General features: G+C 43.1%; 1 long non-coding RNA gene and 1 other non-coding gene across 2 annotated transcripts; both read right to left on the bottom strand.

Annotated features, from left to right (window-relative positions):
• Positions 1 to 15,418: 15,418 nt before the first annotated feature.
• Positions 15,419 to 15,550, bottom strand: Gm26395. Its single transcript, XR_003950752.1, has one exon. It is a non-coding gene; the product is annotated as a small nucleolar RNA SNORA17 (small nucleolar RNA).
• Positions 15,551 to 16,651: 1,101 nt separating this feature from the next.
• Positions 16,652 to 24,835, bottom strand: Gm46410. The gene is made up of 3 exons (XR_001780891.2): positions 24,007 to 24,835; positions 18,084 to 18,132; positions 16,652 to 16,983 (listed from the first exon to the last, which is right to left on the bottom strand). It is a non-coding gene; the product is annotated as a predicted gene, 46410 (long non-coding RNA).
• Between the last annotated feature and the right edge of the window lie 1,037 nt (positions 24,836 to 25,872).

The raw sequence follows: 25,872 nt of genomic DNA, 5'->3' as shown, positions 1-25,872 counted from the left end.
TAAATGAGATGTGTTCTTTTTTTTTTTCTTTCCATTTTTTATTAGGTATTTAGCTCATTTACATTTCCAATGCTATACCAAAAGCCCCCCATACCCACCCACCCCCACTCCCCTACCCGCCCACTCCCCCTTTTTGGCCCTGGCGTTCCCCTGTTCTGGGGCATATAAAGTTTGTGTGTCCAGTGGGCCTCTCTTTCCAGTGATGGCCGACTAGGCCATCCTTTGATACATATGCAGCTAGAGTCAAGAGCTCCGGGGTACTGGTTAGTTCATAATGTTGATCCACCTATAGGGTTGCAGATCTCTTTAGCTCCTTGGGTACGTTCTCTAGCTCCTCCATTGGGAGCCCTGTGATCCATCCATTAGCTGACTGTGGGCATCCACTTCTGTGTTTGCTAGGCCCCGGCATAGTCTCACAAGAGACAGCTACATCTGGGTCCTTTCGATAAAATCTTGCTAGTGTATGCAATGGTGTCAGCGTTTGGATGCTGATTATGGGGTGGATCCCTGGATAAGGCAGTCTCTACGTGGTCCATCCTTTCATCTCAGCTCCAAACTTTGTCTCTGTAACTCCTTCCAAGGGTGTTTTGTTCCCACTTCTAAGGAGGGGTATAGTGTCCACACTTCAGTCTTCATTTTTCTTGAGTTTCATGTGTTTAGGAAATTGTATCTTATATCTTGGGTATCCTAGGTTTTGGGCTAATATCCACTTATCAGTGAGTACATATTGTGTGAGTTCCTTTGTGAATGTGTTACCTCACTCAGGATGATGCCCTCCAGGTCCATCCATTTGGCTAGGAATTTCATAAATTCATTCTTTTTAATAGCTGAGTAGTACTCCATTGTGTAGATGTACCACATTTTCTGTATCCATTCCTCTGTTGAGGGGCATCTGGGTTCTTTCCAGCTTCTGGCTATTATAAATAAGGCTGCTATGAACATAGTGGAGCATGTGTCCTTCTTACCAGTTGGGGCATCTTCTGGATATATGCCCAGGAGAGGTATTGCTGGATCCTCCGGTAGTACTATGTCCAATTTTCTGAGGAACCGCCAGACGGATTTCCAGAGTGGTTGTACAAGCCTGCAATCCCACCAACAATGGAGGAGTGTTCCTCTTTCTCCACATCCTCGCCAGCATCTGCTGTCACCTGAATTTTTGATCTTAGCCATTCTCACTGGTGTGAGGTGGAATCTCAGGGTTGTTTTGATTTGCATTTCCCTGATGATTAAGGATGTTGAACATTTTTTCAGGTGCTTCTCTGCCATTCGGTATTCCTCAGGTGAGAATTCTTTGTTCAGTTCTGAGCCCCATTTTTTAATGGGGTTATTTGATTTTCTGAAGTCCACCTTCTTGAGTTCTTTATATATGTTGGATATTAGTCCCCTATCTGATTTAGGATAGGTAAAGATCCTTTCCCAATCTGTTGGTGGTCTCTTTGTCTTATTGACGGTGTCTTTTGCCTTGCAGAAACTTTGGAGTTTCATTAGGTCCCATTTGTCAATTCTCGATCTTACAGCACAAGCCATTGCTGTTCTGTTCAGGAACTTTTCCCCTGTGCCCATATCTTCAAGGCTTTTCCCCACTTTATCCTCTATAAGTTTCAGTGTCTCTGGTTTTATGTGAAGTTCTTTGATCCATTTAGATTTGACCTTAGTACAAGGAGAAAAGTATGGATCGATTCGCATTCTTCTACATGATAACAACCAGTTGTGCCAGCACCAATTGTTGAAAATGCTGTCTTTCTTCCACTGGATGGTTTTAGCTCCCTTGTCGAAGATCAAGTGACCATAGGTGTGTGGGTTCATTTCTGGGTCTTCAATTCTATTCCATTGGTCTACTTGTCTGTCTCTATACCAGTACCATGCAGTTTTTACCACAATTGCTCTGTAGTAAAGCTTTAGGTCAGGCATGGTGATTCCACCAGAGGTTCTTTTATCCTTGAGAAGAGTTTTTGCTATCCTAGGTTTTTTGTTATTCCAGATGAATTTGCAAATTGCTCCTTCTAATTCGTTGAAGAATTGAGTTGGAATTTTGATGGGGATTGCATTGAATCTGTAGATTGCTTTTGGCAAGATAGCCATTTTTACAATGTTGATCCTGCCAATCCATGAGCATGGGAGATCTTTCCATCTTCTGAGATCTTCTTTAATTTCTTTCTTCAGAGACTTGAAGTTTTTATCATACAGATCTTTCACTTCCTTAGTTAGAGTCACTCTGAGATATTTTATATTATTTGTGACTATTGAGAAGGGTGTTGTTTCCCTAATTTCTTTCTCAGCCTGTTTATTCTTTGTGTAGAGAAAGGCCATTGACTTGTTTGAGTTAATTTTATATCCAGCTACTTCACCGAAGCTGTTTATCAGGTTTAGGAGTTCTCTGGTGGAATTTTTAGGGTCACTTATATATACTATCATATCATCTGCAAAAAGTGATATTTTGACTTCCTCCTTTCCAATTTGTATCCCCTTGATCTCCTTTTGTTGTCGAATTGCTCTGGCTAATACTTCAAGTACTATGTTGAAAAGGTAGGGAGAAAGTGGGCAGCCTTGTCTAGTCCCTGATTTTAGTGGGATTGCTTCCAGCTTCTCTCCATTTACTTTGATGTTGGCTCCTGGTTTGCTGTAGATTGCTTTTATCATGTTTAGGTATGGGCCTTGAATTCCTGATCTTTCCAGAACTTTTATCATGAATGGGTGTTGGATCTTGTCAAATGCTTTTTCTGCATCTAACGAGATGATCATGTGGTTTTTGTCTTTGAGTTTGTTTATATAGTGGATTACATTGATGGATTTTCGTATATTAAACCATCCCTGCATCCCTGGAATAAAACCTACTTGGTCAGGATGGATGATTGCTTTAATGTGTTCTTGGATTCGGTTAGCGAGAATTTTATTGAGGATTTTTGCATCGATATTCATAAGAGAAATTGGTCTGAAGTTCTCTATCTTTGTTGGATCTTTCTGTGGTTTAGGTATCAGAGTAATAGTGGCTTCATAAAATGAGTTGGGTAGAGTACTTTCTACTTCTATCTTGTGAAAAAGTTTGTGCAGAACTGGAATTAGATCTTCTTTGAAGGTCTGATAGAACTCTGCACTAAACCCGTCTGGTCCTGGGCTTTTTTTGGCTGGGAGACTATTTATAACTGCTTCTATTTCTTTAGGGGATATGGGACTGTTTAGAAGGTCAACTTGATCCTGATTCAACTTTGGTACCTGGTATCTGTCCAGAAATTTGTCCATTTCGTCCAGGTTTTCCAGTTTTGTTGAGTATAGCCTTTTGTAGAAGGATCTGATGGTGTTTTGGATTTCTTCAGGATCTGTTGTTATGTCTCCCTTTTCAGTTCTGATTTTGTTAATTAGGATTTTGTCTCTGTGCCCTCTAGTGAGTCTAGCTAAGGGTTTATCTATCTTGTTGATTTTCTCAAAGAACCAACTCCTCGTTTGGTTAATTCTTTGAATAGTTCTTCTTGTTTCCACTTGGTTGATTTCACCCCTGAGTTTGATTATTTCCTGCTGTCTACTCCTCTTGGGTGAATTTGCTTCCTTTTTTTCTAGAGCTTTTAGATGTGTTGTCAAGCTGCTAGTATGTGCTCTCTCCCGTTTCTTCATGGAGGCACTCAGAGCTATGAGTTTCCCTCTTAGAAATGCTTTCATTGTGTCCCAAAGGTTTGGGTACGTTGTGGCTTCATTTTCATTAAACTCTAAAAAGTCTTTAATTTCTTTCTTTATTCCTTTCTTGACCAAGGTATCATTGAGAAGAGTGTTGTTCAGTTTCCACGTGAGTGTTGGCTTTCTGTTATTTTTTTTGTTATTGAAGATCAGCCTTAGTGCATGGTGATCTGATAGGATACATGGGACAATTTCAATATTTTTGAATCTGTTGAGGCCTGTTTTGTGACCTATTATGTGGTCAATTTTGGAGAAGGTACCATGAGGTGCTGAGAAGAAGGTATATCCTTTTGTTTTAGGATAAAATGTTCTGTAGATATCTGTCAGATCCATTTGTTTCATCACTTCTGTTAGTTTCAGTGTGTCCCTGTTTAGTTTCTGTTTCCATGATCTGTCCATTGGTGAAAGTGGTGTGTTGAAGTCTCCCACTATTATTGTGTGAGGTGCAATGTGTGCTTTGAGCTTTACTAAAGTTTCTTTAATGAATGTGGCTGCCCTTGTATTTGGAGCATAGATATTCAGAATTGAGAGTTCCTCTTGGAGGATTTTACCTTTGATGAGAACAAAGTGCCCCTCCTTGTCTTTTTTGATGACTTTGGGTTGGAAGTCAATCTTATCAGATATTAGGATGGCTACTCCAGCTTGTTTCTTCATACCATTTGCTTGGAAAATTGTTTTCCAGCCTTTTATTCTGAGGTAGTGTCTATCTTTTTCTCTGAGATGTGTCTCCTGTAAACAGCAAAATGTTGGGTCTTGTTTGTGTAGCCAGTTTGTTAGTCTATGTCTTTTTATTGGGGAGTTGAGACCATTGATGTTAAGAGATATTAAGGAAAAGTAATTGTTGCTTCCTGTTATTTTTGTTGTTAAAGTTGGCATTCTGTTCTTGTGGCTGTCTTCTTTTAGGTTTGTTGAGGGATTACCTTCTTGTTTTTTCTAGGGCATTGTTCCCGTTCTTGTATTGGTTTTTTTTTCTGTTATTAACCTTTGAAGGGCTGGATTCGTGGAGAGATAATGTGTGAATTTGGTTTTGTCGTGGAATACTTTGGTTTCTTCATCTATGGTAATTGAGAGTTTGGCTGGGTATAGTAGCCTGGGCTGGACTTTGTGTTCTCTTAGTGTCTGTATAACATCTGTCCAGGCTCTTCTGGCTTTCATAGTCTCTGGTGAAAAATCTGGTGTAATTCTGATAGGCTTGCCTTTGTATGTTACTTGACCTTTTTCCCTTACTGCTTTTAGTATTCTATCTTTATTTAGTGCATTTGTTGTTCTGATTATTATGTGTCGGGAGGAATTTCTTTTCTGGTCCAGTCTATTTGGAGTTCTGTAGGCTTCTTGTATGTTCATAGGTATCTCTTTCTTTATATTTGGGAAGTTTTCTTCAATAATTTTGTTGAAGATGTTTGCTGGTCCTTTGAGTTGAAAATCTTCATTCTCATCCACTCCTATTATCCGTAGGTTTGGTCTTCTCATTGTGTCCTGGATTTCCTGGATATTTTGAGTTAGGATCTTTTTGCATTTTCCATTTTCTTTGATTGTTGTGCCGATGTTCTCTATGGAATCTTCTGCACCTGAGATTCTCTCTCCCATCTCTTGTATTCTGTTGCTGATGCTCAAATCTATGGTTCCAGATTTCTTTCCTAGGGTTTCTATCTCCAGTGTTGCCTCACTTTGAGTTTTCTTTATTGTTTCTACTTCCCTTTTTAGGTCTAGTATGGTTTTGTTCATTTCCATCACCTGTTTGTATGTTTTTTCCTCTTTTTCTGTAAGGACTTCTACCTGTTTGATTGTGTTTTCCTGTTTTTCTTTAAGGACTTGTAACTCTTTAGCAGTGTTCTCCTGTATTTCTTTAAGTGATTTATTAAAGTCCTTCTTGATGTCCTCTACCATCACCATGAGATATGCTTTTAAATCTAGGTCTAGGTTTTCGGGTGTGTTGGGGTGCCCTGGACTGGGCGAAGTGGGAGTGCTGGGTTCTGATGATGGTGAGTGGTCTTGGTTCCTGTTAGTAGGATTCCTACATTTACCTTTCGCCATCTGGTAATCTCTGGAGTTAGTAGTTATAGTTGACTCTGTTTAGAGATTGTTCTGGTGATTCTGTTACTGTCTCTCAGCAGACCTGGGAGACAGATTCTCTTCTCTGAGTTTCAGTACTCAGAGCACTCTCTGCTGGCAAGCTCTCTTACAGGGAAGGTGCGCAGATATCTTGTTTTTGGACCTCCTCCTGGTCAAAGAAGAAGGCCCAAAACAGGGCCTCTCTCAGAAGCTGTGTTGCTTTGGCAGTTCCCAGAAGCTGTCAGCTTCTGTGGTGCAGACTCTCACCTGTGCAGACTAAATTCCTAAGTTCCAGGGAGTCCTGGAACCAAGATGGCGACCACTGCTCCTGAGGCTGAGGCCTCCTCCCGAGCCAGGCGGACACCTGTCCTCTGGTCTGGACGGTGGCCGGCTGTCTGCGGCCCGCCAAGGGTGCTGCCTCAGGGGCTCTGTGCTTCTGCCCGTCCCAGAAGCTGTCCGGTTCTCTGGCGCACCCTCTAACCTGTTCAGACTAATTTCCTAGGTCCCGCGGAGTCCTGGAACCCAGATGGCGACCTCTGCTGCTGAGGCTGAGACCGCCTGGAGTTATCTTTTTAAAAAGTGAGATGTGTTCCTTTACAGCAAAATTATACAGCCAATTTCTTTCTTTCTACATTGTAAGTTCCTTTTTCCATTCTGAAGCTATCTGCAGAGGTCCCTACTGAGGGGTTAGGGGTAGGCTATGATTCTATTCTGGTGACCCTACATGCTTTCTTCAAGTTGCAGAAAATTGTAGGCCTTCTTTTAATTAGTCTCCAAACTATCTCAACTCATATTTTCAACCCATAGATTTTAAAGTGGGTTCAAGAACAATGACAAATATAGAATGATATACCTGGGCTGCTAACTGAATCTCTCTCGATCACAAAGTGGAAGACCAAGTCAATATAATTTGAAGGAAGCATAACATCAAACAAGCAAAGGTTATTATTCTGTCTTGTTGGACAAGGAGGCAGTTATTGTTACCATATGAAAGAATGCGCGTGTGAACAAACCGTTACCAATTCCAGCAGCCACTGTACCACACTGACATAGAAAGCCCCAGACTCCTCTCAGACAGAAACATACTTTTAGTAAAATTGTCTTAATCTGGTTGCGTAGGCACATTTCGTGTTCCTGAAGAATCTGTGGCTGGCTTTCAGTTTTATTCTACATGCCAGGACATAATTTAGTTGTGACTTAAAATGCACTTTTATTATAAGTAACTCTTCCTAAATAATTAGATTTTATCTTGTTTCTTTTTTTAATAAATTGCCCTTTGAGAATAATATTTCTCCTCAGCCTGTATGTGTACTGGTATGGGAAGCTTAACAAAACCCAAGTTGTCTTATATTAGAAACTAGCAGATATACATTACCAAAGTCAAGGTAGGACTTAGTTTGTGTAACCTCAGTATTTATGTTTTTATTTCTGTGTTTTGTATTCAGCCAATTAAAAGAAACCAAATGGATGTAGGATGAAGAGGGTGAAGGAGGGAATTCTGTCCTTGTTATTCTGGTATGCAAGGAGCCCCTGCCTTCTATGATTTGGATCCTCCCAACTCCACTGGCACACTGAGAACCCAAATGGACACTCCAGCTAGAAACAGGTCAGTGAAAATAGAATGTTGTGTTCTATAAGACCAGAGTCAAAGCAGAAAATGATCTACCTATATAGGTAGCAGGAGGTGTTCAGGAATGGAGAGCTAGCCAAAGAGAGAAAGGGAGAGTAGAGAAGGGAAGGATGAAGGGGAAGAGAGAGGGAGGGAACAGGAAGGAATGGGGAGAAGAGGGAAAGGGAGAGAGAGATGGAAATGGAGAGAGGGAGGGGAAGAGGGAGAGAGAGGGGGGAGAGGAAGAGGAGGGAGAGGGAGAGAGAGGGAGAGGGAGAGGGAAGGGAGAGGGAGAGCGAGAGGGAGAGGGAGAGGAAGAGAGAGGAAGAGGGAGAGGGAAGGGAGAGGGAGAAAGAGAGGGAGAATAAATGCAGGAAGCAAGTTAAAATACCAGTTCCAAGGAGATGGAGAAATAGCCAACATAGGGAGTCTGGAGTCATAGGTAGAGTTTGGGGCAATGAAACTGGAACAAAATCTAGATCATAGAAGTTCGGGTTGTAGGAAAAGCTGCTGTGGACCATCTTCCAATTGTATGTAAAGTTTGAGAACATTGCCCAAAGAGTCACCAGGAATGAAAAGAATTTAAGACCCCATAGAGCTGACTCCAGACATCAGTGTCCAGGACTCTGGCTTGCCAACTGAAAATGCATGGTCTTGGGCATCAGTGTTGTTCACAGAACCTAGATATCTTATCTGTCCTGAGTCTAAACTCTTAGTGAGTGTTTGGAGACAAGTGGCCTTCTATGCCGTTGCCTAGTTAATCTGCCATATTTTTGCTTTTGGACAATGACTCCAAAATTCTCTATAAGACAAGATTTAGACAATTAGTGACATATTGCCCCATATAAACTATGCTGAGTTACTGAGTGTTTGGAATTAAGGATGATTTTTAGTAAAAGACTGGAATGTCTGAGCATCTGGGATGTTACACTTTTCTATGAGTGGGTGCAGTGAACAGTGGCCCTTGCCTTGCATCACCCCAGTTCTTGTGTCTGCAGACCTCCTTACTGCCAGGAAAGAAACATTCCTCCTTTCACCCTGGAGGCTCTAATTTCTTCTATATTCTGTCTTCTGCCTTCCCTGCATGTGTGGGTGAACGGTAAATGCCTTTGACATATTTGAATAGACCCGTGTTAGGAACAGATCTCCAAGGCTTTTCAAAACCACCCACGAAACAAGTAAAAGTTGTCTTTCTCACCCCAATAGAAAATTCCCAACTTTTTAATAAGCTATCAAGTGGGAAAGTGGAGGTTACTCTGGGCTTCACTAGTAATAAACATCCAAGGACGTCTTTCCTGGCACATTTGTAGTGCTAATAGACTTTCTGGAACCCTAAACACTCCGAGAAAGATGGCTGAGTGCATCTTTAGGGTCCTTGCAGGACATGAAGGAGCTCGATCCAAAGATTTCATGGCCAAACTAATTTAAACAAAGATCACAGAGTCCTAGGGGGGAAAGGGACTTTTTTTTTTTTTAAGGAAAAGGTTACCAAGCCAAATGACCCCACAATTGTACTAGCAGTCCTCTTTAAAACAAGAATGACTTAGACCTGTTTTTGAGAGAAAAAGCAAGTGAGATTGATGGAAATACTTAGTTTCTGTTTATACTAAAGTTCCTTCTAGAGGAATCTAAGGAGGAAGATAATTGTTCCTTATGTTGCAAGTAAGACTTATTATATGCTTCATCATGACCTTGCCGAAGACGTCTGTAGCCATAATGTCCTGTTCCAAGGAGCACAATGACATTACAGGACCATACCTGTGTGAAGTGGGAGTTTCTGGTTTCAATGGAGTCTGTTGTATCATGTGATGCTTTTCTGGAAACTGTCTTCTGAGAGGATGTTTTGCTGAGAACAGACACATGGTGTTTTTCTGGAAGCTGCCTGGGGAAAGGGCATTTGATGTTTTGCTGGAGTGGATCCTTGAGAGGACACATTATGCTTGGGAAGAGTATAAGTACAACCAGACAGTGGACAGTGCATTGATATGCAATGCAACTCTTTACTGGTCATCGTTGGGCCTCACTGACACTGGTGTTCACTGACGACACTCTTGCGTTGGCTTGCCTTGCTTTCTTTCTTCAGTGATCTTTGCTTGTTATGATTTTGTAGAGAGAAACACACCAAATAACTTCTGGTGGTATTCTGGCTGCTTCCTGCTAGACTCCTCCTGATGGGTGGAGCCTCACAGTTTCTTCTGGGTGGAGCTGCTACTGCTGATTCATGTTGCTAGTGGATTGGACGACTAACAACCAAGATTGAAATTGCCCCAAAGAATTATTTCTAAACAGGTTCACAACACCCATTTTCTAATAACCTTTCTCCCCCCCGCCCCAGGTTTGGTGGGTGGTGGGCTAGAAGAGAGTTTGAAACATTGAAGAACCATGATTAAAGTAGGTTTTGAAAAATCGAAGCCTATACTTGTGTACCTTCAAAACTCTACCTAGCTATCATCAAGCATTCAAGCCACAGGTTGGAGCTCATTCAAGGACTAAAGTCCTCTTAACTTCCTTTGGAAAACTGATCCAAGTAGCACCACATACTAATAACTCCACGCCAAGGGAAATGCCTCTGACTCACTAGCAGAATACCTTTTCTTGTCATTCAGGTATGTCAGCGGTTGGTTCACATATCAGGCTCTTTGACCAAACATGGCTTCACATTTGCAAAGATTTTGTGCTTCTGCCAACAGTCCAGTTCATCTTAGAGTATTGACTTAGTCCTCTGTCCTCAAGCCTCCATTGTCCACACTCTTGTCTTCTCTGACATTCTCTTCTCGTCATTGTTTAGTTACAATTTGTTTCCCTAATATTCAAATGTTGTAAGCTTGGTCCCTGGAATGGCTAACCTTGGTTGTCAACTTGACACACCTGTCAAAAGGAAACAACAACTGAGAAATCACCTCAATTAAATTGGGCTGTGGGCAGGATCTGTGTGTGACATGTTCTTGATTGTTAATTGATCTAGGAAGACTCAGCCCACTGTGGACGGTACCATACCTAGGCTATATGAGATAGGTTGTTGAACAGGGTAGAAGAAGGAAGCCAGTAAGCAGCTTGCCTCCACTTTCTCTCCTTCAGATCCTGCCTCCAGGTTTCTGTCTTGAGTTCCCTTGATGATGTACTACTGTAATGTGTAAAATGAAATAAACCCTTTCTTGCCCAAGGTGGTTTCGGGCTATGCTTTATCACAGCAATAGAGAGCAAACTGAAACCTCACCCCAGAGTGAAAATAAGCCTACCTGTAAGTCCAAGATCAAGAATGTAATAGTCAGTATGGAACAGTGAGTTCTGGGCACATAACACAAAGCCATTAATTTGTAGTAACACAGATTTTGCTTAGACACAAGTGGAGTTTCTTGTCTTGCTGTTCTAGACTGGTCTTCTTCGGTTTGGTTGTTGTCTTAGTGTTCTATTGCTGTGAAGACACACCATGATCACCTCGACTCTTATGAAGGAAAACATTTAATTGGAGGTGACTTACAGTTTAATCCATTGTCATCATCGCAGGAACCATGTCAATATGAAGGCAGACATAGTGCTGAAGAGGTACCTGACAGTTCTACATCTTGATCCGGAGGCAGCCAGAAGAGATAGTGAGACTGGGCCTGGCTTGAGCTTCTGAAGTCTTAAAACCCACTCCCACGGAGTTTGGAGCTGAGATGAAAGGATGGACCATGTAGAGACTGCCATAGCCAGGGATCCACCCCATAATCAGCATCCAAACGCTGACACCATTGCATACACTAGCAAGATTTTATTGAAAGGACGCAGATGTAGCTGTCTCTTGTGAGACTATGCCGGGGCCCAGCAAACACAGAAGTGGATGCTCACAGTCAGCTAATGGATGGATCATAGGGCTCCCAATGGAGGAGCTAGAGAAAGTAGCCAAGGAGCTAAAGGGATCTGCAACCCTATAGGTGGAACAACATTATGAGCTAACCAGTACCCCGGAGCTCTTGACTCTAGCTGCATATATATCAAAAGATGGCCTAGTCGGCCATCACTGGAAAGAGAGGCCCATTGGACTTGCAAACTTTATATGCCCCAGTACAGGGGAATACCAGGGCCAAAAAGGGGGAGTGGGTGGGCAGGGGAGTGGGGGTGGGTGGATATGGGGGACTTTTGGTATGGCATTGGAAATGTAAATGAGTTAAATACCTAATAAAAAATGGAAAAAAAAAACCCACTCCCAGTGACACAGTTCCTTCAATAGGGTCACACCTACTCCAACATGGCCATACCTCCAATAATGCCACTCCCCTGTGAGTCTACAAGGGCCATTTTAATTTAAAGCATCACAGTTGCCTAGTCAAGTTATGTGCATGTGACTGACAATATAAAGCCACTACCCTCTCTCAACAGTCTTTCTCTGTGACCTTCAGCAAGACAGGGCATCAGGATGCAAACCACCAGAAATACTAAAAGCTACAAGACACAAAGAGCACAATGACTCTGTGCAAAGACAAGGCTACTCTGCTGCATGGAACAATAAACTACTGCCAAGAGTTGCCTTCAACCCGGACGAGAAAATGGACAGTAATAAGAGGGAAGGAGAGAGTGTTAATGCTGCAGGCATTCCCCAGTAAACTTGGTACCAACTGTGATGGGGACACAGACTAGACAGGCTAGTATTCTTCTTCATGAGTATGTGTGGTCAACTTTGGCAAACATTAGGGATGGATGTGTATGGCAAGTGGCATCCCCATTTAGAAAGGAGATCATGAGCGTGACACTGAAACCGTAAATGTTGTGTATTTGACTCTAAAGTGCTTGGGGAGGGGAGTGGCTCTTTAAACGTCATTCATCAGAAACATCATTCTAAATTATGCATAATTCTGCATATTATGGCCCCATTTCTTCGATTTAAAGGTGGCTTTCTGGCTGTCCATGGTTGAATCGTGTCTTCAGGAGCTGAGCTTTTCTGAATTAAAAAGAGGAGGAGGGGGAGGGAGGAAAGGGACAGGGAGGGGGACAGGGAGGGGGAGAGGGAGAGGGAGAGGGAGAGGGAGAGGGAGAGAGAGGGAGAAGGAGAGGGGAGGGGGAGGGGGAGGGGGAGAGGGAGAAGAATGAATGAAATAGAATTTTTAGAGCTGGTGAGGGTTTCAAGGGAATCTCACATTCTCAGATGTGGTTTTCAACTGTTAATGTTTTGGGAACATACTTTGTAACCTATTCCAGAGGACAGAGTTAATGTGAATGAGGGTTTGTGGGGAAACCAAGACATGGCTTGGGTTCCTTGGGATATTTGGATCCTCATAGTGCAATATGTTGTCACTTTATGTATTCACGGGTTGTTGGATGTGTCGATCCCAAGGCACTTCTCAGCATTCCAAAATCTGTAGCTATCCACATCTTTTATGTAAAACTTACATAAAATGGTGAGGTGCTTACATATAACTTAAATACACTCTTACAAATGCTCCCACTCTTAAGTCATCTCCCAGTCACTCACAATACCAAATATAGTAGGAGTGTACTGCTTAGAGATTAAAGACAGCAACATATTTACATACTTGGTACAGACAGGGGTTGTCTTAGCATCATAACATTCAGAAGACCTGAAGAGTGCACACGTAATGCTGGGTGCTGCTGGGAGGTTGCATGTGCATGTGTGCAGAAGAGTCCTCACTGTGTGAACAAGTTCTGCTTCTTAAAACTCTATAAATTTTTAAAGTAATTCTCTTCTAATAATGAATTGCACCCCTAGATACAGGAGTCACAGAGGTAGAGGGTCAACTGAAGTCCTTGCTTTCATAGGTCAGGAGGCAATTTACAAATATCAAATATTTCCAAATAACAGGCGAGGGTGGTGAAAGGTGTGAGGCCATCACTACTGCTTGTGTCCCAAGGTAGTATAGAAATAGCATGGGGCTCACTCTGCCCATGGGGAAATGCTGGATCCAATTTTATTAGAGTCTTACAAGATAGTTCTTCCCCAAATCTGGGTCCCCACTTCCCTCTTGTGAGCATATTATTCAACTTCTACCGTGGACTTTCATTCTGACAAAGACAAGAGTGCCAGCCATTCATGGGGAAGCCTTTTTCTCTGAGATGCCCAGGTGGAAAGCAGACACATTCACAGCTTGCTTGGCTCCAGGGTATCATGAAGGCAGAAGTTGGCCAGCAGTTGGAGCTAGGGTTTCCTTGCTAACTTTCCTTCTCAGTGTGCTTAGAGCTGGCAAGAAGTCAGGAGGCTCCCAGGTCCTGCCCAATAGCCCAAATAAAACCTTTTTATTGGTTCTTCATGAATTTCACATCATGCACCCCAATCCCACTCATCTCCCCCCTTCTACCTGCTCTCTACCCTTGCATCTTCCCCCTCAACAAAGAAAAAATGTATCATTGTGGAAGATTAGTGTGTCCCACAGAATATCCCTTTGTCCACACTTCTTTGCTTGCAAATAGTCATTGCAATGACTTGTTGATCTGATGCGAGGGCTTTGCCTTTTCCTACTCTATCAATACTGGAACTCTTCTTGGATATCCTGTTGTTGCCCTGTGTCATGGAGAGCCTGTACTTTGGAGTGTGTAAGACCAGTCCCTTCATGCACTTCAGCATTTCATCAATAGGGTAGCTGTTGGGGTGAGCTAATTCAAAGCCTTGGCTCTGGAACTGAGAGGCATTTGAAATAGTGAGCCTGCAGCATCTCCCCCTCTTCTAATCTCAGGCTGGCTCACCAGCAACCCATGCAACTAGGACCAACTCTACCTTAATGCCCAGGCAAGGTGCAGGGCCTGCTCTCCCGAGTGCTTGCAGCTGGTGAGGGACACGGCCAGTTTTCCTACTCTCATGAACCCAGGGCCTACTCTCCCACATGCTATAGATGTTGAGGGATGAGGGGGGAGAGGAGGACATCACTCTCTCATCCATACCATCACTAAAGAGACAAGGGGCAGGCCCAGTTCTGCTGTTCTCAGGTTTCACCTGCAACTCTCACAATCAGGGTTAGCTATATTTTGCTGCAGCTGGTGAGGGACAGGGACAGCTCTCCTACTCTGATGATGTTGGGGCCAGCTCTCCTACCTGTTGTAGGTGGCAGGGGGCAGGGCACCATTTCTCCCTTGCCCATGTCACCCCACAGTAGACAAATGGCAGAGTCAGCTCTCCCATGCTCTTGTTCTTGGACTCAGCTTACCCATGTCTCCTCCACCAGGGTTAACTCTTCTGTGCTGCACAGGTGAGGGGCAGGGCCTGCTCTCATGATCCCCAGGGCCAGCTCTCCCATGATGCCCATGGCCTGCTCTCATGATCCCCAGGGCCAGCTCTCCCATGATGCCCATGGCCTGCTCTCATGATCCCCAGGGCCAGCTCTCCCATGATGCCCAGGGCCAGCTCTCCCATGATCCCCAGGGACAGCTCTCCCATGATGCCCAGGTGAGGGATGTGACCAGTTCTGCACAGCCCTCAGACATCACATGTCCCTGATTGCCAGCCCAGCTCAGAGACTATTGCCTGGCCTTTGATGGTAACAGACCCCGGCTGTTGCAGGATCACAGACACAGACATGGTCCCTGGTGGCAGCACAGGCCAGAGCCCCACCATGGTCCCAAGAGGCATCACTAGCTACTCACATCAGGCTGTTCCTCACTACCCTCATGTCTCCAGATCTGCCTCTCTTCATTGTACCTACATCCTTCTGTTTCTCTTTCTCTTTCATTTCTCTACCACTTACTTGCTCCTCTTAGTGGCATTTGGTGTCTAGGTTCATCTCAGGAGTGGTCCCAGGCATGCTATGCCCCACTAAGGCATTATGGCATTGGACAGGAGTCTTCTTGAGCATGGCCTGCCCCCATCCCCCCGCTCCCACCCCTACACACACACAAGGCTCACACAGCTGGATTGGTGAAACTCTCAAGGTAGCTCCCATCTAGGCCTCATGGTGCCAGTCTGGTGTTCATCTCAGGCTTGTTCCCTGCCTGGCCCACTTGAGTGGCCCCTTGTGAGGGTCACCTGTCTCGGGTTCACTCCTGCTCAGGGCCTGCAGTCCCAGACTGAGTTCTAGTCTCTGGATTTATCCCATTCTGGGAACATGTCCGGGACCACCTGGTACCTGATTGATGGTTTTCTCAGACTCCCTTTTTTCAGGGTATATTAGCCTACTAGTCGTTCAGATATTCATAGATCAGAACACTGAGCACAGACATAGCCTCTCTCCACACTGCCATCTACTGAAGGACATGTGAAGCAACAGACATACCTGCGATGCCTCTAGGGGCAGGTGGATGGCCTTTTAAAACTTTGCTTAGCTTAGCTCTCTCTGTTTCTGTCTCACTGTCTCTGTGGGTCTGTCTGTCTGCCTCTGTATCTCTCTCTCTCTGTCTCTGTCTCTCTATCTCTCTATCTGTTTATCTCTCTATCTCTTTGTCTCATTTATCTTAGACTTGCTTCAAATTCCCTAAGTAACTGAAGATAACTTTGAACTTCTGAACCAAGTGCTAAGTGTGTATTTAGGTCGTGCCAGGTACTGAACCTAGGACTTTGTGCATGCTAAGCAAAGTTTCTACCAACTGGGGTCATTTCTTTAGCCATTTGGGAAGTTTTTTTTTTTTTTAAAGATTGCTTAAAAGGTCAGTATTGGGGACTGGAAATGTGTTTTTATAGTCCATCTCACACAAGATAGCTGAGCCTCCTAGGGCAGTAACACGAATGCTTACAGGTTATAAATTGTGACTTTGCCCAGAGATGCAGGGGAAACAGGACATTGAGGTTTAAACTGGGTGCTGCATTTCAGTGCAGTAGATTGGTATTGTAGAGGTCCCTTGCTCCAGCAGGAGTTATAACCACTTCTTAGCAACTGAAAGCTTTCTTCTTATCCTGGTTCTCCCCCACCAAGTCACTTTGCCAGCTTCACATTCTGGCTGTGGTGAAATCAGAACTTCCGTGAAGCTGTCTATTTCTAGGCTAACAGAGGTCATGAGCCATAATCAAACTCGTTCATTCATCTAAACAAATAGCTCTTTTCTTTTCCTGCAATGCTAGGGACTGAATTTAGGGCCTTTTGCCTGCTAAGGAAGGGCTCTGCTACTGAGCTATGCCTCAAATCCAAATAGGCATCACTTGAACAATGTCTGCATTCTGGGTTCTGGGAGAGAGGGAGTAGTAAGTAGGATACGAACCCTTTTACATTGAACTTTCAGCCTCCCAGATATTAGCTAATTAGACAAGTACTGTTTCTTAGAGATATTTGTGATATAGGGAGGTGCTGGAAGGGAAGTCTATCAAATAATGGGCAGCTTGATTTGGGCACCAGCAGAAGCTGTTCTTGAGAGCTACTACACCAAGCATAAAATAAGATCATGTGACATACACACCATCGTTGTATGCTCTACTTAGACAGGGGAAATTCCAACTAAATATGACACAGAATATTCCATTCACTTTATTTGACATGGATTTTTATTTTTTTTCCATTTTTATTAGGTATTTAGCTCATTTACGACATGGATTTTTATTAAATATCATTGTATGCACAACCAGGAGAAATCATAGGATGGAAGATAAGTTCTTTTTTTCTTTTGTTGAAAATAGATTTTTTTTCATACAATATACTCTGATTATGGTTTCCCCTCCCCCAGCTCCTCCAAGTTTCCCCCCTCTCCCACTCCAATCTGGATCCACAATTTTTCTCTCTCCTTAGAAAATCAGCAGGCCTCTAAGGAGTAATAATAAAATAAAATCAGATTAAAAACAAGTCAGAATAGGACAAAACAAACAATCAGAAGACACATACACACAGAAAGGAATCCCACAAAAACACCATATCTGAAGCCATAATATTTACATAAAGGCTCTGAAATAGATAGATAGATAGATAGATAGATAGATAGATAGATAGATAGATAGATAACTAGCTCCAACACAGCATTATGAAACAAAGACCTTCCAGGGATGTCATTGAATTCATTTTGGGCTGGCCACCTACTTCTGAGAGGGAGTCCTACCCGTAGGTGTGTATACCCAGTTTGTATACCCAGTCAAACTCTATTGGAGAAAACTAAATTTTCCTTTGCAAGCAGTTCTCAGTTGGAACTACCTTTTGGATTAAGGGTTGTGGTGTGTAACTACTTCTCTCAGCTCTAGGATCCCTCCGGTGTAGATCTGGGCAGCCCCCGTGCCTGCTGCCTAGGTCTCTGTGAGTTCGTATGAACATCAATCCTGCTGTGTTTAGAAAGCCTTGTTTCTTTCTGTCCTCCATCCTCTCTGACTCATTCACTCTTTCTGCTTCCTTTACAAAAGAATTCCTTGAGCCCCAAGGGGAAGAGTTTGATGATGATATCCCTTTTAGGGCAGAGTGTTCCAAGGTCTCTCGCTTTATGCACACTGACTGGCTGTTGATTTCTGTGTTTGTTCTCATCTGCTGCAGGAAAGAGGCTTTTCTGATAATGGCTGAGCAAGGCACAGATCTATGAGTATAGAAGAAAGTGGTAAGGAGTACAACTCATGCTATGGCCAAGGTTGCACTCTAAAAACTGACAGAAAGGCCTATTGTTGAAAACAACACCCACACAACTCATTGAACATGACAAAGTTGAGCTGGTGCCTATCTAGAGTCTTTACTCCCAGTGTTCATGGTACTTGAAAGCACTCTGTGTGCTACCAAAGGAGAAAAGTAAACACCAACCTAGCTACAAAGCCTTTGATCTACAATGGTAACTGACCTGTAAGGTACACAGATGCAATACAGCACAACAGTTATGGAAGTAAGCAACTACTATTTGATTGAAGACACACTGCAAGAGATGGAATCCATACCTGACACTGCTTGGGTGGCCAAACATCTGAGACTAGATAGACCATGGACCTAGGGGGAAACCAAATGTTATTTTACAATGAATTATCTTCTGGATATATGCCCAAGATGCACATGGATCTTGAAGTAGATTGAAGTTACTTCCTGGGGAATTGTCACACTGATTACCATAGTGGCTATACAGGTTTTGGGTTTGTTTGTTTTTCATCCCATTGTTTGTGGCTTTATAGATTTCGTTAATGGATTTAGTCACAACCTCTTTAAGAACCTCTAACATACTCAGGATAGCTATTTGAAGTCTTTGTGCTGCAGCTATTTTACCTTTCTCCAGGCCTGTTGTAGTAGGGTTGCTAGGCTCTAGTGGAGGCACATTGTCCTATTAGCAATTGTGTCCAAACGCTGGCACCTAGGCATCTGGGTTTGGGATGATTGTAATTCTAGGTGCTGATATCTGGTCTTGTCTTTGTTGGGTAGGTTCCATTCCTTTGTTTCTGTTGCCCTTTCTGGTTCTTAGGAGAGTGTGTTAGCTGTAGGTTGACTGGTAGGGACTGGTCCTGAGATCCTGCCAGGTGTGGCCATTGGGGGTCCCAGGTAGAGTGTTTCTAGGTGTTGGTAGCTGACACTTAGGAATGGGGGCAGACAAGAAGAGGGGGTGCTGTAAGGAAATGGGCAGAGAAGAGGAGAGGACTCAGCAGGTGGTGTTCTATAGAGTTGAGGATGAGACTGGGGGATTCGATTTGGAAGCTGGTAAAGACAGTAAATGTTACCCATCAGAATCCCTGGGTGGCATTTCTGGAGAGATTCCAGGAATGCCTCTGTGAGCTGGAGGCTGAGACAAAGGGATGGAGTGGTGGAGAAAGGCTGTAGAAGATGACCTGGGTGATCTTTGGGAATGGGGGCAGAGAGAGTATCAAAGTTCTTCAGGAATTCCTAGAATCTCTTTATACTGAGTCCATCCAACTTACTCTCACCACGGAGCGGTTGATGGTGATGCTTTTCCACACAATATCATTTTCCTCACCATTAAGAGCATTGTGATGTGATATTTCTGAAAAGAATCCATAAAAGAACTGAAAGCTATTGGTACTGTGCTGTAAGCCAAATGTGCAATTATGTTTCAATAACCTCTCTCTGGCTTTGGCTCAGGGAATGTTGCTTAATAGATTTGATCCACTGCCCCCTCGCTCCCACCACAATTATTTACTTCCCAGTATAAGAGTTACTGAGTGAGCCACTTTGTCTCAGGATTTGCACACAGACCATCAGTCCCATTCTGCAGGCTGTGAGGCTTCCACTGGTGATGTGAGTGTAGACACAAATGAACATGAACAATAATAACATCCCAATGACCTGTACCAACAATGCACCCAGGCTAAGGTACCCCAATTCAGATTGTTACTATGAGGAAAGTATATTTGAAAACAATAAAAGATGGTAGTAGTTTCTGAGAAGAGGGCATATAGATGAGGAAAACCGAAACAAACAAGAAAAGTAGTGAGAGGGGATGTTTGGGAGTCAGAGAAGACATTGCCCAGCCCCGGGATGGTAGACTGTGATGCCTTCCAGAAGACTTAAAATCTTGGCCCTATGTACATGTTGATTGATGCACTATTTACAATAGCTAAGAAGTGGAACCAATCTGGACATCCATCAATAGATGAATTAATAAAGAAAACTCGAAGCCTAGACACAAAGGAGTTTTATTCACCCATAAAGAAAAATGAAATTATAACACTTGCCAGAGATTTAACAAAACTAGAAATTATTTTGCTAGTTTTGCATGAAATAAGGCACTAATACTGCACGTTTTCTTTCAAATGTGGATCATGGATTTATATATAGGAAACTAGAAAGAGGACCATGAAAGGGAGAAAGAGATCGTAGCCAGGGGAAGAGTCAGAGAATGCATGTAAAATGGAAGCAGAAGAGAAGCCACAGAGACTAGGAGGTTTTTCAGTGGGAGGGAGAGAAAGAGGGAATAGAGGAGGAACTACAAGAACATTAAAACGTTGCCACATATAAAATTAAAATGTTAGTGCTAGAAGAAAGGTCTCCATACAAAACTGACAAATGTCTGAGGCAATGGTCATGCTAAATTCTTTAGTATCATTATACAATATATACATGTTGAAACATCACAATATGCTCTATAATATATGAATTTTGTGTCAGTTAAAAGCAACAGCAGGAGTTGGAGAGATAGCTCATCAATTAAAATCATGCACCATTCTTCTGAAGGACTTGAGTTTGATTCCCAGCATCCAAAAGAGTGGTTTACAACATCCTGTAACACAAGCTTAAGGAGATCGGCTGCCCTCTTCCCACCTCTATGAGCTCTTACATGCATATGTTTACACATAAGACATATACATACCCATATACATATAATTAAAAAAATAAAGCCAAACAATAATAGTAACTCTGTCTGTCACCCAAGAACAGAGGTAAGGCAACCACTGATAAGCGTAAGAACACTCTCAAGTCTTGTGCAGGTAAATGCTAAACTGTCAACAGAGCTGCAAGAAATAGCCAAAATTAGAAAGAAAGAAAGGGGGGGAGAAACAAAGAAAGAGAAACAAAGAAAGAAACAAAGAACGAAAGAAACAAATAGAAAAACTAAGAAACAAAGCAAGAAAGGAAGGAAGGAAAGAAGGAAGGAAAAGAAAAACAAGCAAGCAAGCCAGAAGAGCATGTGTGGGGACCATGGGCCATGTCTCCTCAGTGTCTCCTCCCTGACCCCACAGGAACTTCTTATAGAAACAGCTTTCTTCCCTCTTCTCCAGTGTTCCTTTCCTCCTTAATAAGGTGTTCTGTTTCTAACAAGATTAATTTCTTTATCCTTTACATTGAAGAATATATTCTTACCCATAATCTCTCAGTTTGAACAACTTTAACCGTGCTCTTGGAAAGCTCATTAGTTAGAGTCCTATCTATGTTACTACATAGAGTTCCTGAGGGAAGAAGAAAGGCAAAGAAGAAGTTGGGTGGGGGGGGAGATAAAGAAAAAAAAACAGTCCATGGAGCCACCTGTCTGTGGCATTCATTTCCTGTGTGTTTCTGTTCCATTGCAATCCAGTGCTTGATAGAAAAGCAAGAGGACCAGAACAGCTAAATGACTTGGGACAAAGTTGCTTAGATAATAAGGTTTTTGCATACAGAACTTAAGTCTCCAACTTCGATCTACCTGCTGGACTGTTATTTAGCTCTGAGCAATCCCTTGCAGGAAGCTCTCAGGTGCCTTTGAGGTGCGAGAGCAAATTCTCTGTGAGAAGAGATTCCAGAATAAACAAGCAGTAATGGTTAACAGCAGAAGCGGAAACATGACCCTGATGAATGACCCCTGTAAGTAAATTTGTTCTCTTTTCCTCATTTAAGTATATTGGTGGGTTGGACTCTGGTAGGAATAGCTGTGGCGTGATGGATGTTTTGGTGGCAATTATTCGTGAGAAGGCTCCTCTGATAGGTCCATTTTAATGTGACCACCAGGCAGTGGCATTAACAAGGACAGGCCTATTCGTTTCTCTGCCTCACTCGTTAACTTCTCTCAGCTCAGGGGAAACTGCTGTCTAGTGTGGCCCAGATTCCCTTCAGAATAAGCAGGGTCGTCACAACTCTCATTATGGTGCCTCAGGGTAGAGTGTGGGGAAGGACTGACTGAGGACACTGAGAAATTGCACCGCCATCTCTGCTACCAGGAGGGGAGGGGGAGGGAGTGTTACTTTGTGCTGAACATTCTAGAAATTAATGAACAACACATAGTCATAAAAGGCGTCTACGGGGGCCAGTCCCAGGCTATCTGGCCCACTTGGCAAGGGAGTGTTAGGAGTACAGAAACTTGGGGGAAATGGCTGTGGTCCATGAAGCTGCATTGGAGGAGGGATGGGTGGTAACTTGCTCAGGGTGACATGAACAGCAGGGGTAACTGCTGGAACAGACTTTCACACAAGGTCATCAAGACTGAGACTTTTCTGATGTCTCCAAAATACTGTTTTTGTTTGTTTTTTGTTTTGTTTTGTTTTGTAGCACCCTTGGCTCTACCAGACAAAGAGGGTTGACCTGACAAAGTGTGACATATTTAGAGATCCTTTTGCCCATGCTCAATACAGGACCCTTTGGATAGAATTTGGGCTGGAGAGAGCATATAACATAAACCTGAGGCGGGCATCATCTCAAATGTGTCTGATATCTACATCTGCCTCAGGATTTTTTTTTCCTTCTGTGTTTGAAATTGTGTCTTAAACACAAGGTCTTCCTGTCTCCACCTGGAATTACAGACATGTTGTCACCATCCTCCACTTGCCTAGACCTTCTGTTCTTTTTGTATTCCTCTTCTTCCAACAAGTCTAGACATAAACACCAAGATGTTTAAGTTAAGAGAAATTGCTGATACAGTAGTGGGAGTTGGGGGGGGGGGTGGTTGCAGCCAAAAGGATCCCAACCGTTAAGTCGCCAACTTTGATCTATCTACTGGACATTATTTTCCTCTGGGCAATCCCTTACAGGAAGCTTACAGGTTGGAATTTGGAAATACTGTGGTGGGGAATCTCAAGTTAATGGGGTCTAGGGCCATCTGAGGAATCAGGGGGTGCAGGTCTGTGAGAGAAATTCCAGGACTGAAGGGAAAAGTTGACTGCCTGCCTTTGCTTTTGGCTGCTCTGTGTGTTTATCTTTGTTGTTGCTGCTGATGCCACCACCATTGTTTAGATTCTTTGGCCTTTTCATGTAGCTCAGGACCAGCAATTCTCCAGGAACCCTCAGCACCAGAAGAGGACTACTGGAGCATCTAGCTTTGTGGGCTGAGATTCTCATTTCCTTCATTGTCCAAATGGTCACTATTACACTACCTAGCCCTTAGTATATCTCATGATATACATGCATACCATAGATTCTTTTTCTCTAGAGATCCCCTCTACTACAGGTACTGAGGTATAGACCTGAGGTGGGTACTGAAGTGGTTTCTCTTCCTGGGTGTATAATCTGTCTTGGCGTTAGACAGAACCGTTGTGGAATTGTTACCAATAGAAAGTGAACATGCATTTTGTTTAGTCAAGAGTCTGAAACAGGTGGCTCTGAATAGATTATCCTGGGATGGCCTGCCATGTCATCATGGGTCCTTAAACGTAGAAAATGATTCAGAAGAATCCAAGTGTTATCATGGGAAAAAATGCCATCAACGCTGCTGGCTTTGGGTTGAAAGAGACACCAAGAGAAGAGCCAAGAAGTGAAAACGGCCTCTGAAGACTGGGGGAGACCAGAAAACAGATTCTCCTCAAACTTCCAAAAGGAATGTAGTCCTGTGACACTTGTCCCCTTTGGACTCTTGAACTCTGAACGTGTATGTCGATGAGTCTATGCTGATTGAGGTATTGCGTCTATAATAATTTGTTACAGCAGCCGTACTGGGAAATCATGCACTTGGAATTCTAAATAAAATACAAGATAAAGGCTACAGATACAGCATCAATTTATCATAAGAAACGATATTTTTTAAAAAGCACTTATTTATTACTGATATTTTTCACTTGTGTGTAGTTTTTATCCACAACCATTCTCCCTGTAGAGACTGGGGCTCCTATTATAGGTACCCAATAAATAAGATGTTAAAATTCATGGTGGATGACACCAGATACACCTGTGTGTGTGTGTGTGTGTGTGTGTGTGTGTGTGTGTGTGTGTGTGTGTGTGTGTGTGTGTTAGATTCAAGCTATACTAAATTGATGCTAGCCTGGAAATTAGGGGGCATAAGTTGAGAGGAAACTAACAACTAGAAATATGTAAACAATGCTCTCCTGTTATCCAATGGCTGGGAGGAGGGAGAGGTCACTGGATCTCAATGCCAGCATCCAGACTCTGTGGCAGGAGGCACAGAGCTAATACAGAAAATACCCATGACAAGCCTCCTATTAGTCTCTGACTCTCGCCTACCTGGTCTGCAGCGGAGCTGGTAGCAGGTAACCAAGTCTGACAGCTTTAAGTTTCTGCTCATCTTCTCTTCGTTTGCAAAGGACAGGGCTTTGAAGAGATGAACATGGAGGGGGGCAGGAGAGAGGAGAAAGAGACGATGACACTAGGCTATTTTAAACCTTTGGTAATTGGTTCCAGAAGAATCAAGAATAGACATGTATTTTATATAATACCCACATCTAAAGAGGATTATTTTCCAAAGAGGAAAAAAATTATTAGCAAATGCAAGATGTTATAGATAACTTGAGAAAGAATCTTTAGTCTTTTCCCTGAATGACTTGACTAATACAGGCATTGTTTTCTTCAATGCAGGCTGTATGCAACTCAGACTCACTTGAAAGTGTTTATCTGTTCATGAGTTTAATGTTAGCTACCAAGTGAAGTTGCTGTTAAGTATTAATGGCATCTGGGATTAAGTGTTTATGATGCTGCCAGGCCCACAGAAAGCAACACTCTGGTGACAATGGTCATTATGGTTCAGCCATGATTAACCATCTTACCCAGAACTCCAACAAGGCAAATGGAAGACAAGTCTTACAGTTCAGGCAAAGAAACACCAGAGCATAAAGATCGGAGAACAGGATCAAAGTTATGTTTCAACAGCTTCTCAGCAATGACAGAAGAAGCCAAGTGGGTTGTGTCCTTCATAAGATCAGGGTGGGAGACAGTCAGGTTCCTTATCCAGATGGTTTCACCAAGCAACCAGTCAGTCCCTAGTGATGTTGAAGCAGGAACACAGCTCTGGGGTAACTCTCCTGGACCTGTCAGTACAAATTACACAGCCTACAGAGGATGTCTTGATAAAAGTTTCTTGATTAAATAAGTGATCTACTCTCTCTCTCTCTCTCTCACACACACACACACACACACACAGAGAGAGGGGGGGAGAGAAGGAGAGAGGGAGAGGGAGAGGGAGAGGGAGAGGGAGAGGGAGAGGGAGAGGGAGAGGGAGAGGGAGAGGGAGAGGGAGAGGGAGAGGGAGAGGGAGAGGGAGAGAGGCTCCATTTCCCATTCTATAAAGGAAAAGCAATGGGCTTCAGTTATCCATACAGACTATCTCAGGACTAGTTTGCTACTTGGGGAAGGATCCTCTGTAGATTATTGAAAAGTAACACAGAGCCAAGCATTGTGGGGCCTACAGGCAGTTCCAGGGCTCAAAAGGATAAGGCAGGAGTATTCTGAAATCAAGGTCAGCTTTGTCTACATGGAGACTTCTAAGCTAGCTTAGACTACACAATAAGACTGCAGAAGGAGGAGAGGAGATTGGGAAGAGGAGAAGGAGAGCACTTATAAAGCAAATTAAAACAAGGTCAAGCAAAGAAAGGCTCAGCCACCTACACCACAAGCCACAGTCCTTGTGAGAGCTGCCAATCACTGAACTACTTGCTATGATCACCTTAGCAGCTTGTGTATTTACTGTCTCCCGGTGTCTATGCATTAGCAGCCTGGTCCTGGCCCTGAGATTCTCTATCAGTCAGTGATGGGCAATTTCCTCATCATACCAGAATGGTCACCCCTTCTTTCAAGGAGGTTTACCTCATTAATTCAGCCTGTTTATGAACTGACAGTCAACAGACTAAATTCGGATTTAAATCATGTATGCAAAACCAGACAGCCTTTCTGAGTTCCTCACAGCCCATAGAGGCAGTTAAAGGCCATCACAGCAGTAAAGAAGGCTGATGCCTAAATCTGTAGCTTCAGATAGACCTTGAAAATGAGTAGGCATTAGTACAAACCCTTGCACATAGTGGGGCTCCACAAATGCCCACTGGATAAAATAGATTGAGATTAGGAATTGTGCTTTATGTCTCATGAGCGTCATTTGTC

Source organism: Mus musculus, chromosome 13 (genome assembly GCF_000001635.26).
Source record: "Mus musculus strain C57BL/6J chromosome 13, GRCm38.p6 C57BL/6J".
Lineage (NCBI taxonomy): Eukaryota > Metazoa > Chordata > Mammalia > Rodentia > Muridae > Mus > Mus musculus.
This window is presented reverse-complemented; position numbering and strand designations above follow the sequence as displayed.